Source organism: Corythoichthys intestinalis, chromosome 8 (assembly GCF_030265065.1).
Source record: "Corythoichthys intestinalis isolate RoL2023-P3 chromosome 8, ASM3026506v1, whole genome shotgun sequence".
Lineage (NCBI taxonomy): Eukaryota > Metazoa > Chordata > Actinopteri > Syngnathiformes > Syngnathidae > Corythoichthys > Corythoichthys intestinalis.
This window is the reverse complement of record NC_080402.1, coordinates 6,696,735-6,713,313: the sequence shown is the minus strand read 5'-3', so window position 1 is coordinate 6,713,313 and position 16,579 is coordinate 6,696,735. Positions and strand designations below refer to the sequence as shown.

At 41.2% G+C, this 16,579-nt stretch overlaps 1 protein-coding gene and 1 long non-coding RNA gene across 5 annotated transcripts in view; one reads left to right on the top strand and one right to left on the bottom strand.

Moving 5' to 3' along the window:
• bnc2 (basonuclin zinc finger protein 2) overlaps window positions 1-16,579 on the bottom strand; it is a 467,285-nt gene that overhangs the window by 247,004 nt on the left and 203,702 nt on the right. The gene's annotated exons all lie outside the window — the stretch shown is intronic.
• On the top strand, window positions 368-2,942 carry LOC130919918 (uncharacterized). The gene is made up of 3 exons (XR_009064031.1): window positions 368-670; window positions 2,019-2,070; window positions 2,368-2,942. It is a non-coding gene; the product is annotated as an uncharacterized LOC130919918 (long non-coding RNA).

Genomic DNA, 16,579 nt, shown 5'->3' with positions numbered 1-16,579 from the left:
GTTAGTCCCCCAGTGGGACTGTCCCGACACAGACTCACACACATACAGCTTGTATTTAAAAAAAAATTGATATAAAGTATGAGGGGATTTCTTAAAAAAAGATGGCAACTTCTGGAAAAATTGGTGGCAGCGTAGACAAATCTGATGTAAAAAGTACAAATGTGGAAGAAAAAAAAAAAACAGCACACAATTTAATTTATCGGCTGTCATTGTCAACGTCGAATCTATTTGAACGTTTGAAATACTTAAATTAAAATAACAGGGAGGAAAAATACAGGATGCAAACTATAGATGTGTAAAACAAAAAGGCAACATCAAAACTCACTGAATGCCATTGACGGCGACAGACGTTCAATCCCATTTGAACTACACTGTAAATGCTAACATTCAAATTAATTAAATTTGATAAGTGAACTAAACTCAGTTTTCATCAACCTGTTGTGAACACTACTTTTAAATAAGTAAGTAGTAATTTGGGGTTGGAGAACTTGCTTAACTTGATATATCCCAGTTAAGTCAAATTAGAAAAAATAATTTATTGTACCCAGTGTCCTTTGCGCGTTCTATCAGACATGCGCAGATCTGCCCTGCCTACTTTCGCGCTCTTTCCAACACCTTTCTCATTTATTTTCGCCATTGTGGGTTTATTTGTCCTCAGCACACTGATTTGGTAAGTAAATATTTTACTCTTTTGTAAACCGTCTATTTGTCTTGTTGTAGTGTAGTAGCCTGTGTGCTGCCAGGGAGGAAAAGTGTCAATTACATCAAATATCACCGCTAGCAAGCATGCTATATGACCGTGACAGTAACCTCATAATTTTCAGAAACAAATGTAGACTACAGTTTATGGTAGACTACCATTTATGCCGGCGTTTTGAATTCTTGGTGATTAAGTTGACAGACGGGGCTCGTAACGTTTTTTAGGCGATGGGAGAGGTTTTTAAAACCGATTTAAAACAGTTACCGAGCGGTTTTAAGTTAGCTGGACCGAGGGGAGGTTCGCTTCCTGTGTTACCGAGCAGTTAAGTTAGCTAGACCGAGAGGAGGTTCGCTTCCCGTTTTCAAAATAAAAACAGTAATTCTATCGTTAGTGGTTGTTTTATTTTGTGAAAATAACAGGAAGTGCCTTAGTCACTACGGCTAGCTTGAGTAGCGCCGAATTTCCACGTTGTGGATCTAAACGGCTACTTTCTCACGTAAAAATGTTAGAAATGTCGATAAAGTGATTTATTTACAGAGTTAGTGCTAGAATTAAGTCAGCTTCAGCCTGTCTATTTCGGCTCAGGTAAGAGCTAAATGCACACTCAGACTTTATGTACGCCAACGTAATCGGTTCTTGCGTTAGAGCAGTGGTCCCCAAACTACGGCCCGCGGGCCGTTTCCGGCCCGCCTCCACATTTGGTCCGGCCTCCTGAACCCCCCCCCCCAAATAGTGTTATCTATTTCCTGGCTTTTTTTCTGTGAAGAACCCAAACAGGGTTATTTGGTTATTATCTCTTTAATTAATAGTGTTATTATTATTCATTATTATATGATATTATATCATATTATATTATGTTATTATTTTTATTTTATTTTGTTGCGTGAAGAATCCAGATAGGGTAATTTAATTGTGGCTTTCTGAAAAACAATACATTTTTACATTTAGGCACTGCTGCAATCGTCACACTGTTTCTGTTACAAACTGACCCGGCCCCTCATCAGAGAAGGGAAAGTCATGTGGCCCTCACAGGAAAAAGTTTGGGGACCCCTGCTTTAGAGTGTTTGTCATCTGCACTTCCATTTGCTTTTCTTCATGTGCAGTGCTCCCCCTCCATGTTTGATCAAACTGCACTGATAATTTGAAATTGTTTTAAAATGCATTAATCGCAAAAACGGAGGACTAGATCACATTTCAGAGTGCAGAGATCACAGTCGATGCTATAACAACCTGGTGTGTTGAAGGTTGGTCATTTATGTGCCTATATTTTAAAATTGTTGCCTTAATTTTGTGTTCTTTTTCACCGTCCCCCAATCAGGCTGAAGCAAATGGTCAGAAGTCCACACATACCTCAGTCTCTGCAATTACAGGTATGTCTCATACACTGATCAATGAATTATTTAATATTTGTATTTGTTGGGTTGGGATAACAAACATGCATTAATGTTTTTACAGATGGATTAAGAAATTAATTGTACATCTCAATTTGAATGTTAAAAAAATAATCAATTACATTAATTTAAAAATAACTCATTATTACACAGTTTGTGAATATTACACTAATTCATTGCAGATTTTAATTTGTGATTAAAAATAATTGGACATTTTAATTTGTAACTGTTAAGAAAAAATGTAACTTTTTTTTCTAACAAGTTCTGTCTTTTCAGGTCAACCAGAGCAGTATTCTCTAATGCAGTGGACTTGTAAGTACTGCACATTTTCTGCTGGAAAGAGAGGCTACTTGCTTAAGCATTACCGCTTAAAACATGGATTCCACACTCGGACATCCCTACTCCCCATGTCTTCATAAGGACTGCCTCTGCACATTTAAATCTTTTAATGCACTCAAAGTACACCTATCGACATGCCACTCTCAAAAAGATGCAGACAAAAGTGGAGAAACTGCATTTGACTGTCAGTTGTGCAACTTTGTGGAGCCTTGTTAAGAAGCAGACTTCTTTCCCCATTTGCGAAGACATCTTAAGCTGAGGCAAATGGTTACTTGCATATATCAAGACTGTAACTTTCAGAGCACTGTTTATTCTACCTTCACTGCACACAAAAGCAGAAATGTGAAATGAGTTTGAACCATAGTATGGGTAGGACATTTGTGTCTAAATCATTCAATCCCAATAAAAGTTGCTTCAATCAAAAAAAATATTTTTAATGAAAGAAAAATAACCTCTTGCTAAAATGTTTTTTTGAAAATATATATTTTTTGAAATATATATATTTTTTTATTGACGTGTCACTTTTTTTGCAAAGCATGAAGTTTTAAACTTTTTTTTTTTTTAAAGTGGAAAAATTTTTTGAAGGCACTTTTTTTCGATTGAATCATTTTGACACAAAGATACGATTTCAACGCTACTTCCGACATGTTTGAGTGGCAGGTGACTACGCCAATGGCATAAAAGCATGCAGCAAGAATAATGGCCACCAGAGCTCCATCGAGCCATCGGACTCTGCTTGAGTCCAAGCCGAAAATAGGGCACCGGTACGTGGGTGTGAAATCGGCATCTCACCGGAGTGCCTGCGATGGTATGGTGCGCTGCTGCTTAATGTCATTCAACAAAGGGAACTTCACCCGCTGCCCTGACGTGATAGTTGGCAATCGTGGTCCTACCGCAGTGTCGCGACGCGCCGGTACGTGAGTGGCTGACGAGTGGCCCGACACTAGCCTGCCCAGTAAGCGAGTAGACTACCGGCGAGTCGCCGGCATCCGCGCCGGGAGCCTCCTTCGGGAGCCCCGTCGCTTCAGCTTTGAATGAGTGTTGTGTCACTCGTGGGCCGTCCACTCAACAGCCGGCCTCCGCGCCGAGGAGGGGGGGTGATATCGGGGTCCGCCAGTGTGCCGAGACAGGGCACCGTACCATCGCGGACACTCCGGTGAGATGCCGATGTCACACCCCCCTACCGGTGCCCTATTTTTGGCTTGGACTCGAGCAGAGTCCGATGGCTGGATGGAGCCCTGGTGGCCATTATTCTTGCTGCCTGCTTTTATGCCATTGGCGTAATCACCTGCCACTCAAACATGTCGGAAGTAGCGTTGAAGTTGTATCTTCGTGTCAAAATGATTCAACCGAAAAAAAGTGCCTTCAAAACTTTTTCCACTTCAGAAAAAAAAAAAAAAAGGCGTTTAAAACGTTTTGCTTTTCAAAAAAAGTGACACGTCAATAAAAAAATATATATTTAAATAAAAAAAAATTTTGCAAAAGATTTTTTTTCTCTTTGATTAAAAATAGTTTTTTTGATTGAAACAACTTTTATTGGGATTGAATGATTTGGACACAAATGTCCTCTACCCATAATATGGCTCAAACACAAAAAGGATTGCTTCGATCAAAGAAAACAGTTTCAATGAAAAATAAAGTGTTGAAATGTGAATTTCTGAGTCTCAAATATTTTTTCACATTCAAACCTTTTTTTCTACAATTGATTTTTTTAAAGTTACTTTTTCTTCGATTGAAAAAAAATATATATCTACTAATGACATACTTTTGACTAGAAATTAGACTTTTTTTTTTAGACGATAGAGCTTAATATGAAATTAGAATTTGAATAAAAATAAGACACATATTCTTGGTAAGATTTTAGGTTTCTGAGGTGTATAACTCCAGTACACGTTTTGCATGTACTCTTCTGGTGATGTGAAAAAAACAAGGTATCTTGTTCACTGTTTCAGGTGTTAAAGTGAAATTTGAATTTGAACTGAGTTGTGTGTTTTAAAAAGAGTTCTGTATTTTTATATTTATTTTATCACTGCTGCACAGTTTAAACCATGGGGCAATGTTGATTGTAGTTCGTTGTGATCACTAATATTGTTGAAGAAATCAGAACTGTTAGCTTTACCAGAGCTCAAGCTCATGTTGTAATGGGCCATCAGGCAATGTCCCACAATACGAACTTTCAAACTCAGCTCAAGCAGTGGTTGAAAGCAAATCAGTCTTGCAATCACTGACTTTTAAGTTCTTAGTAACGTATTGTATTGTTGTTTTATTGTAATCTTTTGTTATTTCTTTCCTTTTTGTATCTTTGTGTCACCTGTTTAGGGACTACAGATGTAAATTAGCATATACTTGCTACAATCTGGCATATTTACATCTTTTTAGATGTTCATCAATGTGCACTGTCCTTATTAAATAAATAAATAAAAATAATGGGCAACTAGTTTGTTGCCATGTCTTCAATGCTAAGTTAATGTCCTGAAATTATGAAAATAGGATCTCTCCTGTTAGTCTTTGGAAATCACAGGATAGGAGTGAACATTGATGCAGTTCAGGTATTATTCAGTAATTTCTGTCGCAAAAGGTTATCTTAGGTACTTATACTGTACTTTGTATGAAGTGCAAAATGTTGGCAAAAGTGGGTTTATAATTAATCCACTGATTGTTCATTGATACTGAGAATTAACCAAACACTGTTCAGCCTGCCAGGAGCCAGTGTCTCCCATTAAATGCACTTTTGAGCATTTTAAAGTAAACTTTAATTCCACTGAGTTAATCCAATGAGTGTTCTCCATTTATTGTGTTTTGGGGGTCATTACTATTAGATAATGTGTTTTTAATAAAATTAGTATGTGCAGTTGTAATTTCTATTGTGGAATTCTTTTAGGTCAAGAAAATTAAGTTGACCTGAATATGATGGATGAAATGGAAAACTAAAGATAATTAATACACAATTATCACTTGAATACTGCACTCAAAAAAAAAAAACTTACTACAATCCAATTATTTGAGTTAATTTGAGTATTGTACACTCAAAATAAGCAAGTTACTGTAATCCAGTTATTTAAGTTAGTTTGAGTACTGCCAACTCAAAATAAACAAGTGATTATAATCCAATTTTTTTAAGTTAATTTGAGTACTGCCAACTCACAATAAACAAGTGACTATAATCCAAAATTTTTAAGTTAATTTGAGTACTGCCAACTCAAAATAATTAAGTTAATCAAATCTAATTCATCTAAGTCAACATAAATTAAATTTTTTAAGGCAGCAAGTTTGCATATTTTTTTTTAGTAAAGTCAACTTATAATATTTTACAGTGTAGGAGGGGTCGACACTGATGGCAGCTCCTAGTTTAAATGGATTGGACGTCTATAGCCGTCAATGGGGCTAAGATTGCAAAGATTTATAAAAAAAAAAAAAAATGGATATCGGAGAGGAAAACAACTGCTTTAAGTAATCTTATGTAGTGAAATGAAAAATGTCTAATTCAAACCTTTTACATGCAAAATGTGTAACCACACTGAAAAAAAAATGAACGTAGTATTTATGCAAGAACCTTATTTCAAGTGGTTACACACAACTGCTTCAAGTAACTAGCTAGGCATGTGCTATATGTGTATATGATATTATGTTAACCTTAAACCAAAATATCACGGTTACACGGCATCGCGTTATACAGCTATAAATTGTGTTAGCGATATCTGGATTAAAAAAAAAAAAAAAAAAACTTTTCCATTGAACAGGATTTTTAGTTTTCAAAATATATAGCAAATTGGAACATAAGTATAACGCTAAGTTAAAATAAATAACTAAAATAACATACAATAACTGAAATATTCTAAATAAAATGAAAAAAAATGCAGTCCTATAGGTGAGCATAAACCCACAGCAACAGCTTAACATTATGACCATCAGAACAAAAATAATTAAATAATTTTCCATAGAAAGCATGTGTTTATGACTAATATCGTGTTTACATTATACACACACTCTATTTCTCAACACAGACAGTTGCCAGAAAAAACAAACAAACAAACAAACCAAAAAAAACCACTACGTTTTACCACCGCTAGACACACTAAGCGCGCTGGAGTTTACTCACGTAGCTGATGGGAAACGTTCATGACAGTGTTTACTAACCTTTACTAGAGGTAGGAATCTTGGGGCACCTAACAATTCGATTACGATTCAGAGGCTATAATTCAATTATAAATCGATTATTGATGCCCCCCCCCTTCCCCCAGCTATTAGCTGCTTTTAATGTTTCGCACATTAGTTACAAAAATTGTATAAAAATCCTCTCAGGCTTAAATAAACTACTATTTCAGTATCGAGTTAACAGTTCAAAACAGTCAATAAAATACTCAAGTCCCAATTCTGTATCAGCAGCTTTAAACTACATTCAATTAATTTAATGTTGTGAATTAGCCGTAAAAGTTGCTAAAATTGCTCCCGTTGTTCCATAATTTCCCTTCTGTCTACTTTCGACATGTAAAAGTTTAAAAACTGTTTTAAATATAGATTCAAGTCAAGATTTTGCCGATATAGGAGTATTTTAGATAAAAAGTTCATTCGGTTCGCTCGGAAGGTTTGCTAGAACAATAACAACAGCCTTTCAGAGAAGTGTACTGCTTTAAGATGGCGGCTGTTTACTAACGCTGGCAAGTCTGTCGTTTTGCATCTAATTCTCTGAACATGGGCTAACGCGAGCCAGTTTAGTTCTATATACATGTGATATCTACCGTAGCATCATATAGGCGTAGTTTGTAGCAACGTGGGCGTTGTTTGTAGCGGCTATAGGCTGCAGTTAGGTACTATTGTTTTATTATCTAGCAGCATGAGTTTTTGGTCCGTTCCTCATTGCGTCCCAAAGACCGCGCTGACTGTGTTTTAGTTCCGCTTGACTTGACATATTTCAATAATCGGAATTTGGATGCTTGTGTATAGTTCTCGAATCTTCCACGGCCGAATCGCAAATAATCTTAAAATTGGAAATTTCGCACATTTCTAACCTTTAATTTTGTATAAATGCGAAATCATATTGGAGGTGTTGCGTCCTCGGCAGCCATCCTCCCCAAACATGTTTTACATGTCAGTTGGCTCTCCTACTCTAAGCCGCGGCCATCTGTAACTTTTCTGTAGCCGAAGTATTCCCATACCAGCGATTTCGTTTTCTTCGATGAGGAAAAAAATTCAGGGGTTTCACCTCCTCCAGCCATTGTGTAGCACAGCTGACTCACTGACACTGAGCAACAGCTGCAAGCGAGGGATTTCTCCATGCATTTTTTTGGATATAAAAATAGCTAATCCCATAGGGTCGGTATGACAGAAAATCTTTGCGGTTTTGAAACCTTGACGTTTTCATACCACCGGATACCTTGAAATGGGTAAACGGCACATGTCTACTATTAAGTTGTGTCAAATGAAAAAATCCGAAATTATTTAAGTAAGACCTAATAAACTACTTGAACAGGCAATTCCTATTCAAATATTTTACATGAAAAATTTGTAACCACCTTTTGTTTTCTTACAATAGGAGTGTTAATTGTAAATATTCATTGTGAAGTTGTTAATATTCTGGATGAGTGTGGGGGGCCCTAGTGCAGAAGATATGCCTAACTGCCAATTGGACACTATTGTCACGCTAGCAAGAGGTAACAGTGGGACTTTGGACCCTCACTCAAGTAAGCACAGAAATCAGTTCACTATTATGTGTTTTTTCAACCGAACACACTCCAGCTATTTACAGACAACACGATTTAAAGTTGTGGTGTCAATTTACCAACAAGTCTTTTGCACCTGCTTTGTTTTCTGACATGTGCACTTAAACTAGGTGTGGCTGATAAACTCTGCTAGTACATTTAACTCTGCCTGGGTGTCTGTGCTCAACTCACTTAAGTGACACTGTGCCAAGAGCGATCTTAACACTGCTAGTGTTAAAAGAACTCTAAATAAACTCAAAAATAATTTTACAGTGAAAAAACAGTGATCCCTCCCGCAGAACCCGCAGTAATAAGTGAAAAACCGCGAAGTAGCGCCCCCCCGCCCCCCGAATTTTTAATTTTATTTTCATTGAACACAATTTTTTTTTTGTGTTCAACGTATTTATTCAGATTTAACATTGAAAAGAGATACAGTGTATCACAAAAGCAAGTACACCCCTCGCGTTTCTGCAAATATTTAAGTACATCTTTTCATGGGACAACACTGACAAAATGACACTTTGACACAGTGAAAATTAGTCTGTGTGCAGCTTAAATAATAGAGTTAATCTATTTTCCCCTTAAAATACCTTAAAACATAGCCATTAATATCCTAACCCCAGCAACAAAAGTGAGTACAGCCCTTAGAAACTACGTACATCCCTAAATGTCCATCTTGAGTACTGCTTGTCATTTTCCCTCCAAAATGTCATGTGACTCGTTACAGGAGTGCTGCCATCCCTGCTGCAGAGACTGAAGAGGTGGGGGGTCAGCCTGTTAGTGTTCCAACCACATGCCGCAATCTACATCAAATTGGCGTGCATGGCTGTCACCCCAGGAGGAAGCCTCTTCTGAAGACGGTACACGAGAAAGCCCGCAAACAGTTTGCTGATGACATGTCAACAAAGCACATGGATTACTGGAAGCATGTCCTATGGTCAGATGAGACGGGCTGGCTTTCTTGTATCTCGTCGTCAGAAGAGGCTTCCTCCTGGGGTGACAGCCATGCACACTAATTTGATGTAGGGTGCGGCGTATGGTCTGAATACTAACAGGCTTACCCCCCACCTCTTCAATCTCTGCAGAAATGCTGACAGCACTCCTGTAATGAGTCACATGACATTTTGGAGGGAAAATGACAAGCAGTACTCAATTTGGACATTTAGGGATGTACGTAGTTTCTAAGGGGTGTACTCACTTTTGTTGCCAGGGGTTTAGATATTAATGGCTATATTCATTCATTCATTCATTTTCCATGCCGCTTCATCCTCACGAGGGTCGCGGAGTTGCTGGAGCCTATCCCAGCTAACTACGGGCAGTAGGCAGGGGACACCCTGAACTGGTTGCCAGCCAATCGCAGGGCACAAGGACACATACAACCATTCACGCACACACCCATACCTACGGACAATTTAGAGTATTCAATCAGCCTACCATGCATGTTTTTGGGATGTGGGAGGAAACCGGAGTTCCTGGAGGAAACCCACGCAGGCACGGGGAGAACATGCAAACTCCACACAGGAAGGCCGAAGCCCGGGATTGAACCCTTGATCTCAGAACTGTGAGGCAGACATGCTAACCACTCAGCCACCGTGCCGCCTTAATGGCTATATTTTGAGTTATTTTGAGGGGGAAATAAATTGGCTTTATTACATAAGCTGCATACAGACTACCTTTCATTGTGTCAAAGTGTCATTTTGTCAGCGTTGTCCCATGAAAAGATATACTTAAATATCTGCAGAAATGCGAGGGGTGTACTCACTTTTGTGATACACTGTACTAGGGCTGTCAAAATTATCGCGTTAACGGGCGGTAATTAATTTTTTAAATTAATCATGTTAAAATATTTGACGCAATTAACGCACATGCCCCGCTCAAACAACAATGTACTGCTCAAACAGCAGTGTAATGTCTGCTTGTTACTTGTTTTTTTTTGGTATTTGGCGCCCTCTGCTGGCGCTTCGGCCTAACTTATTTGATAGGTTTCAGCACAATGAGCGAGCATGGAGAAATTATTGACATAAACAATGGCGGGCTACTAGTTTATTTTTTGATTGAAAATTTAAAATTTTTTTTTAATAAAACGAAAACATTAAGAGGGGTTTTAATATAAAATTTCTATAACTTGTACTAACATTTATCTTTTAATAACTACAAGTCTTTCTATCCATGGATCGCTGTAAGAGAATTTTAATAATGTTAATGCCATCTTGTTGATTTATTGTTATAATAAACAAATACAGTACTTATGTACCGTATGTTGAGCGTATATATCCGTCTTGTGTCTTATCTTTCCATTCCAACAATAATTTACAGAAAAATATGGCATATTTTATAGATGGTTTGAATTGCGATTAATTACAATTAACTACGATTAATTAATTTTTAAGCTGTAATTAACTCAATTAAAAATTTTAATCGTTTGACAGCCCTACCCTGTACATATAAGACATGTTTTTTCACCCCCCCAAAAAATGTATATAGCCTATATATTTTTTAATACATCTTTTTTCTTTTTAAGCATTTCAAATGTAACAATTATGATGAGTTTTAAACATTTTACTATCCCACCGAATTATTTTTAAACAAGAATAAAGCAGTAGTAGAAAACTGCTTCACTGAGTGAGTCTACTCAAATCCGCTCGGAGCTGCTCACTTACACACAATGAGTTGCCACAGCAATTGTTTAGCAAGTTAAACGATGATTGACACATGTGGCGTTTCAGAAGTTTCTGACCCCGGCAAGATCAAACACTTTCATCCGTCAATCATCAGCGAGAGGGAGGCTGCGCGATCGGCTCGGGACAGCTCGTCTGTCTTTTTTTTTTTTTTAATTGAAAAAAAAAATCTGCGAGGGATCACTGTACACCAAAAAATCAACTCCAGGGACAAAAGTCATACAATTTGTGCAATCACGTTACATATATATTGAGCAATGCTTTTTCGTAAGTGTTTTAATTGACCCTCTTACATGATAAAATACAACAATGAGTTCCGTAATTTGTAAAAACAAAAAGCTAATTTGTTTAGACATGGAAAACACCTATTTAATTTTATTTAATTTAATCACGTTACATATATATTCCAAAAGCAATGCTTATTCAGAGGTGTTGTAATTGACTCTTACATAATTAATACAACAATGTATTCGGTAATATGTAAAAACACAAAGCTAATGTGTACATACAATGAAAAACACCTATTTAAAAGTTGAAATAGTGCATGTGCATTTTTTTGGAGTGTATGTCTATTGCCGTCAATGACACTGAAACCTGACCAAATACTAATCAAATGGATGATACGTCCATCACCGTCAATGGACTGCTATGAGTTAACATAGCTAAGTTCAAGGGTTCTCAACGGGTGGTGTGCTACCCTAAAAAGGGTCCCTAAACTTTTTTTTCTCCTTCAAATTAACAAAACAAAGTATGCATTTTTTTTTCTAAAGCTGTGTTTTGCGTGTGTTTACATATGAAAGTGCCTAATACAATGTGTAAAATAATTTTAAAAATGAGCTGTATGACATGCACTTTTAAAAAATGTGCATTTTACATGTAAATATTTCTGGGAAACAAAAAATGTCTAGAATATCTGTTTATATATATATCAGGGGTCGCGTTAACCGAATATTTTCCGTCGTTGACCGGTTTTTTATTTTTTATTTATTTATTTTTTTTTATTTTTTTTTTTTTTTTTGCGAACAGGAAGGGATTATGGGGGGACAGAAGAAAAGAAATGCAAGAGAAGAAAGAAAAGAAACACATACACAAACAACAACAAGAAATACATTGAACATCTAAACTAGCTACTAATATGCTGGTGCTATCGTCAGCGAGATGTATTTCCGGTTTACACCATGTGGGGGCCTATTGGCCAGTGAAAGAGGAGAATGGGGGTGTCTATAAGACTATAAACTAAGTGATTGAAAGGGGTAGAGTGTACACAAATCAGTTCTGTGATCTAGAACCCAGTAATCGTGTGAATCTCTTATGAGTGAAAGCCCGTTGGCGACCAACCCTACGCCGCCGCATCGCCAATCCCGGCACCGGAACCCCCAACCCGAGCATGCCCTACCACATCCAGCAGCACGCAAGCCCCACCGGGCGCGCGACAGCCACGCAGACGGGCGGAGAGACCGCGCGGGCACCAACCCAGGGCCACGGCCCACACCCAGCCAGCCCGGGGAGGGAGGGCGGGCGGGGGGGGCGGGGGGATCCACGCGCAGCCCATCCCTCCTCCAACCGCCCAGCAAAGGAGCCACCGTCACCCCCCCCCGGGACCCAGGGTGGTCCCCCGGGCCACCCGCGCGCCCATCAACCGGCCTTCAGGGATGGCAGGAGGGGACGCATCACCAACCCCACGCCTACACCCACCCCCGCCCGCCCACCCGGACCACGAGCCACAGCCCCCCAACCGGCACGGCACGCCACGGGACCCCCAGCGGCCCACCAAGCCCCAGGCAAGGCAGGGTCCCCCGCCGGTGCAGGCGACACCCCGCTGATACACCGGCGCCCAGCCAGCGACCCGCGACGGAGCGCAGGGCGGACGCCCAGCCAGAGAAGAGAGGGGAAGGCGGAGGCAGGAGAACGCCCAGGGACTGCCATGGGGCGACGCAAGATCGGAGACCCGACCCCCCAACCCACTCCCGCGGCCGGCAGCCGAGGCAGAGGGGAGGCCACACCCCGGGAGCCACGCCATATAGAAAAAGTGTGGGACCCACCTACCACCCTATTACTGTGGCTGCCAGGTTCCCGACTGGCAGCCATCACCCAGCACCGTGATGGGGGTGTGAGGGGAGGGTAGTGCAATGTATGCATTAAAATAGGAGAGCTTGGCTTGGGGCAGTGGGACCGCAGCATGGAGTTTCTGTCCAGCCGCCCGTCCCACCGCCCTTTGCCAGAGCTCTCCTGTGGAGTATGATGTGTGTGGTGCATTTAAAAAAGGTGCAGGGATGGCGGGGCCTGTGGTGAGGAGGCAGCCGTGAGGCCCCCCCCCCCCCAGCAGGTCCCAACCATCCCACAACCTTGGTGTGTGGTGCATTAAAAACAGGGGGGAGTCGGGCTGGGACTGTAAAGCCCCGTCCCAGATCTCCCCGGAGAAATGAATGAGCATGTAAGTGCCAGGGTGAGAAATATTTACAGTGCCGAAGTGAGAAGTGCGTGAGTTAAGAGGCAGGCTCCCGCGGGCGTGGCCCCGTCCACCAGAACCACCGGCCCCAGGGCGGAAGAAGCGTCAGGGCCCCGATCAATCCCCGCCCCAGAACACCCACGGCGCCTCCGCGACCGCCCACCCCCCTCCCACCCACCGAGCACCCACCCCGCACCCCGAGCAGGCGCCACACCAAGCGCCGGCGACCAGGGGACGTCCACCCCACCGGCAAGGGACAACAAGCCTCACCCTAGGCCCCGCGGGCCCCAAGAGGCCCCGCTAACGACCCCGCCGGCCGGGGGGCAGCCGCGGCCGCCGCGGCCCAGGGAGGCGGACAGGGCCGGAAACAGACCAAGGGGAGAGAAGCGCACCCCCCACAACCCACCCCCGGGCCAAGAGGGGCGCGCGGTATGGCACCAGAGGGCACCTCCCTGGCACCCGGTACAGGGAGACGCGGCTCCGGCCGGGCGGACCTGGGAGGGAACCATGACTGCCGCATACACCCCCCGGCCCCCACCCCCACCCCAACCCCACCCCGGCCGGCCGGGGAAGGGCCGCGGCCCCGGACCGGCACCCGCACGGCCCCCCCACCCGCCCACGACACCAGCGCGCGCCCGACGGGACCCCCCGCACAGCCAGACGCAACCGGACAAGCCCCGGCCGAAAATCCCGGGGGCCAAGACCGGCGGCGGGACGGCCCAGGGCAGGACGCCAACAAACTCCACCTGTAAAGCTGATAGAAGAAGAGGTTTATCAAACACCATTAGATGTATGCCAAGGACCAGTGAAGTGTATTATTTACGCATAGTTCCTTAATTGTTCCAAGTCTGATAAGTAATATATAGGGTGTTCCAAAAAAAGTTGCATATGATCCCCAGCAGCTGGAAACCAAATTGTCCATGAGTATCCTTGTAAAATAAGCCCATTGACCGACTAAACTGTGAAGGAAGAAAAATTATTTATTACATGCTGTTGGGAGTGTATAAAACAATTCGGATTTAAACATGTCCAGTTTCCAGCTGCAGAAGGATGCATACAACTTCCCTGGACACCCCGCATACATCCATTTATGTATACAATTTTATTATTTTTGTGGCATTCCTTCGCAGGTGAGAGAGAATCCTTAGTCTATGTTCATCATTCTTGCGACCGTTTCCCACTGTTGTTCGTATTTGTCCATTTTATTTGTCTGTTTGGCAGATATTTTCTCTAATGTTATATATTCAATGATTAGATTTAGCCATTGGTTAATGCTAATGTTTTGTTTGTTTTTCCAATTCAACAATATTGTTTTTTTGGCTATCGTTAGACTTGCTAGTAGTGGACGGGTTTGATGGATAGAGATATTCACTGTATTCAGATCGCCAAGCAGACAAAGAGTTGGAGACAATGGAATCCTGCAGTTCAATAGGAAAGAGAGTTTCTTCGTTATCTGTGCCCAGAAATCTTGTATTGGTTTTTTTTGGTTGACCGGTTTTTTAAAACGGTGACGGAAAAAACTGGAAGTCCATCCGTCATTTTGACAGGTTGCAATTCACACCCCACACCACAGGGTGGCGAGTGAGCATATTAATTAGCTATTGTCTCTCTTGATGCATGACGTTGTTGGCCTTACTCGGAAAAATGTCAAGGCAACTGAGCGTCCGAACTAAGGCTACGTTCATACTACAGGTCTTAATGCACGAATCCGATTTTTTCGTGTTTTTCCGACTCGAGTGAGGCATTAACTTGACTGTCTGAACGTGACAAGTCGCATAGAACGGGACCATTTCAAATCCGATCTGGGTCACTTTCGCACGTGGTCTAAATCCGATCTGGGCCACATTTTTCCAGACTGTCGCGGCGGTCTGTACTGTCCAGTCCCCCAAATCGGATTTAATGCAGCAATTACGTCATCAAAAAGCGAGAGACGGTACGGTAGCTACGGTAGCGATGCAGCTGTGCGTTATTAGCGCCTAGCTTGCCTTGAACACGGCTTTTTAGGAAGGGTCGGACTTGACAACAGTCATAAAAAAAACAAATTAGGTTTGAGGATAAGCCTGAGAACGATCGGTTTTCTCTCTGCTCCATATAAGCAATATTTCAACATTGCTTACACGGCCGAGAGTCGGGGCAAACTGCCTGTATGTGTGTGTGTGACATGCACGAACAGTGCGTGCATGCTATCGATCCATATACTTTGAATATAAGCCTAAACGGGGTTTATATATGCCTGTTATTTGTGTCCTCTTTTTAACAGCAACAAGCCTATGGCTACGTTCATACTACAGGTCTTAATGCACGAATCCGATTTTTTGTCATATCTGTTTTTTTGGCGTGCCGTTCAGACTGCCTTTTTCCATTGAGACCATTCAAGTATTATGCATGCGCACTAATTCGCAGTCCGACATGCGCTGAGCAAGACGACCCGCATGCGCAGAAGCATCAAAACAAATGACCATACAATCACACATGCTGGCTGTCATCCATCATTCCAGGGATATCATTTTTTGCTTATTAAAAAGAGGACCCAAACAGCAGGCATAAATAATCCCTGTACAGGTTCATATTCAACGTACATGGATCGATAGCATGCACTCACTGTTCGTGCATGTCACACACACATACGAGCAGTTTGCCCCGACTCTCGGCCGTGTAAGCAATGTTGGAATATTGCTTATATGGAGCAGAAGGAAAACCGATCATTCTCAGGCTTATCCTCAAACCTTTATTTTATTTATTTAGTATTATTATTATTTTTTTTAATGACTTGTCAAGTCCGACCCTTCCTAAAAAGCCGTGTTCAAGGCAAGCTAGGCGCTAATAACGCACAGCTGCTTGATGTGTGATGGCGCGGTGTGGATTCTCTGTTCAGCTTGTTCGGACAGAATATTAATTAAAGATGAATGAAAACTAAATACTATTGAATATGTCATTATTAACATTTTAAAAATTTAAGTGACGGGTAAAAATCGATTATGACCGGATTTTTATGACCCTGTCAGTCAAAATGACAGACAACGAAAAAGTCTAGCGCAACCTCTGATATATATATATATATATATATATATATATATATATATATATATATATATATATATATATATATATATATATATATATATATATATATATATATATATATATATATATATATTAGGGCTGTCAAAATTATCGCGTTAACGCGCGGTAATTAATTTTTTAAATTAATCACGTTAAAATATTTGACGCAATTAACGCACATGTCCCGCTCAGAAAGTATTCTGCCTTTTGGTAAGTTTTACAGCAAGACTTATTGTGCTGTCCAACAGCGAACTCTTGTG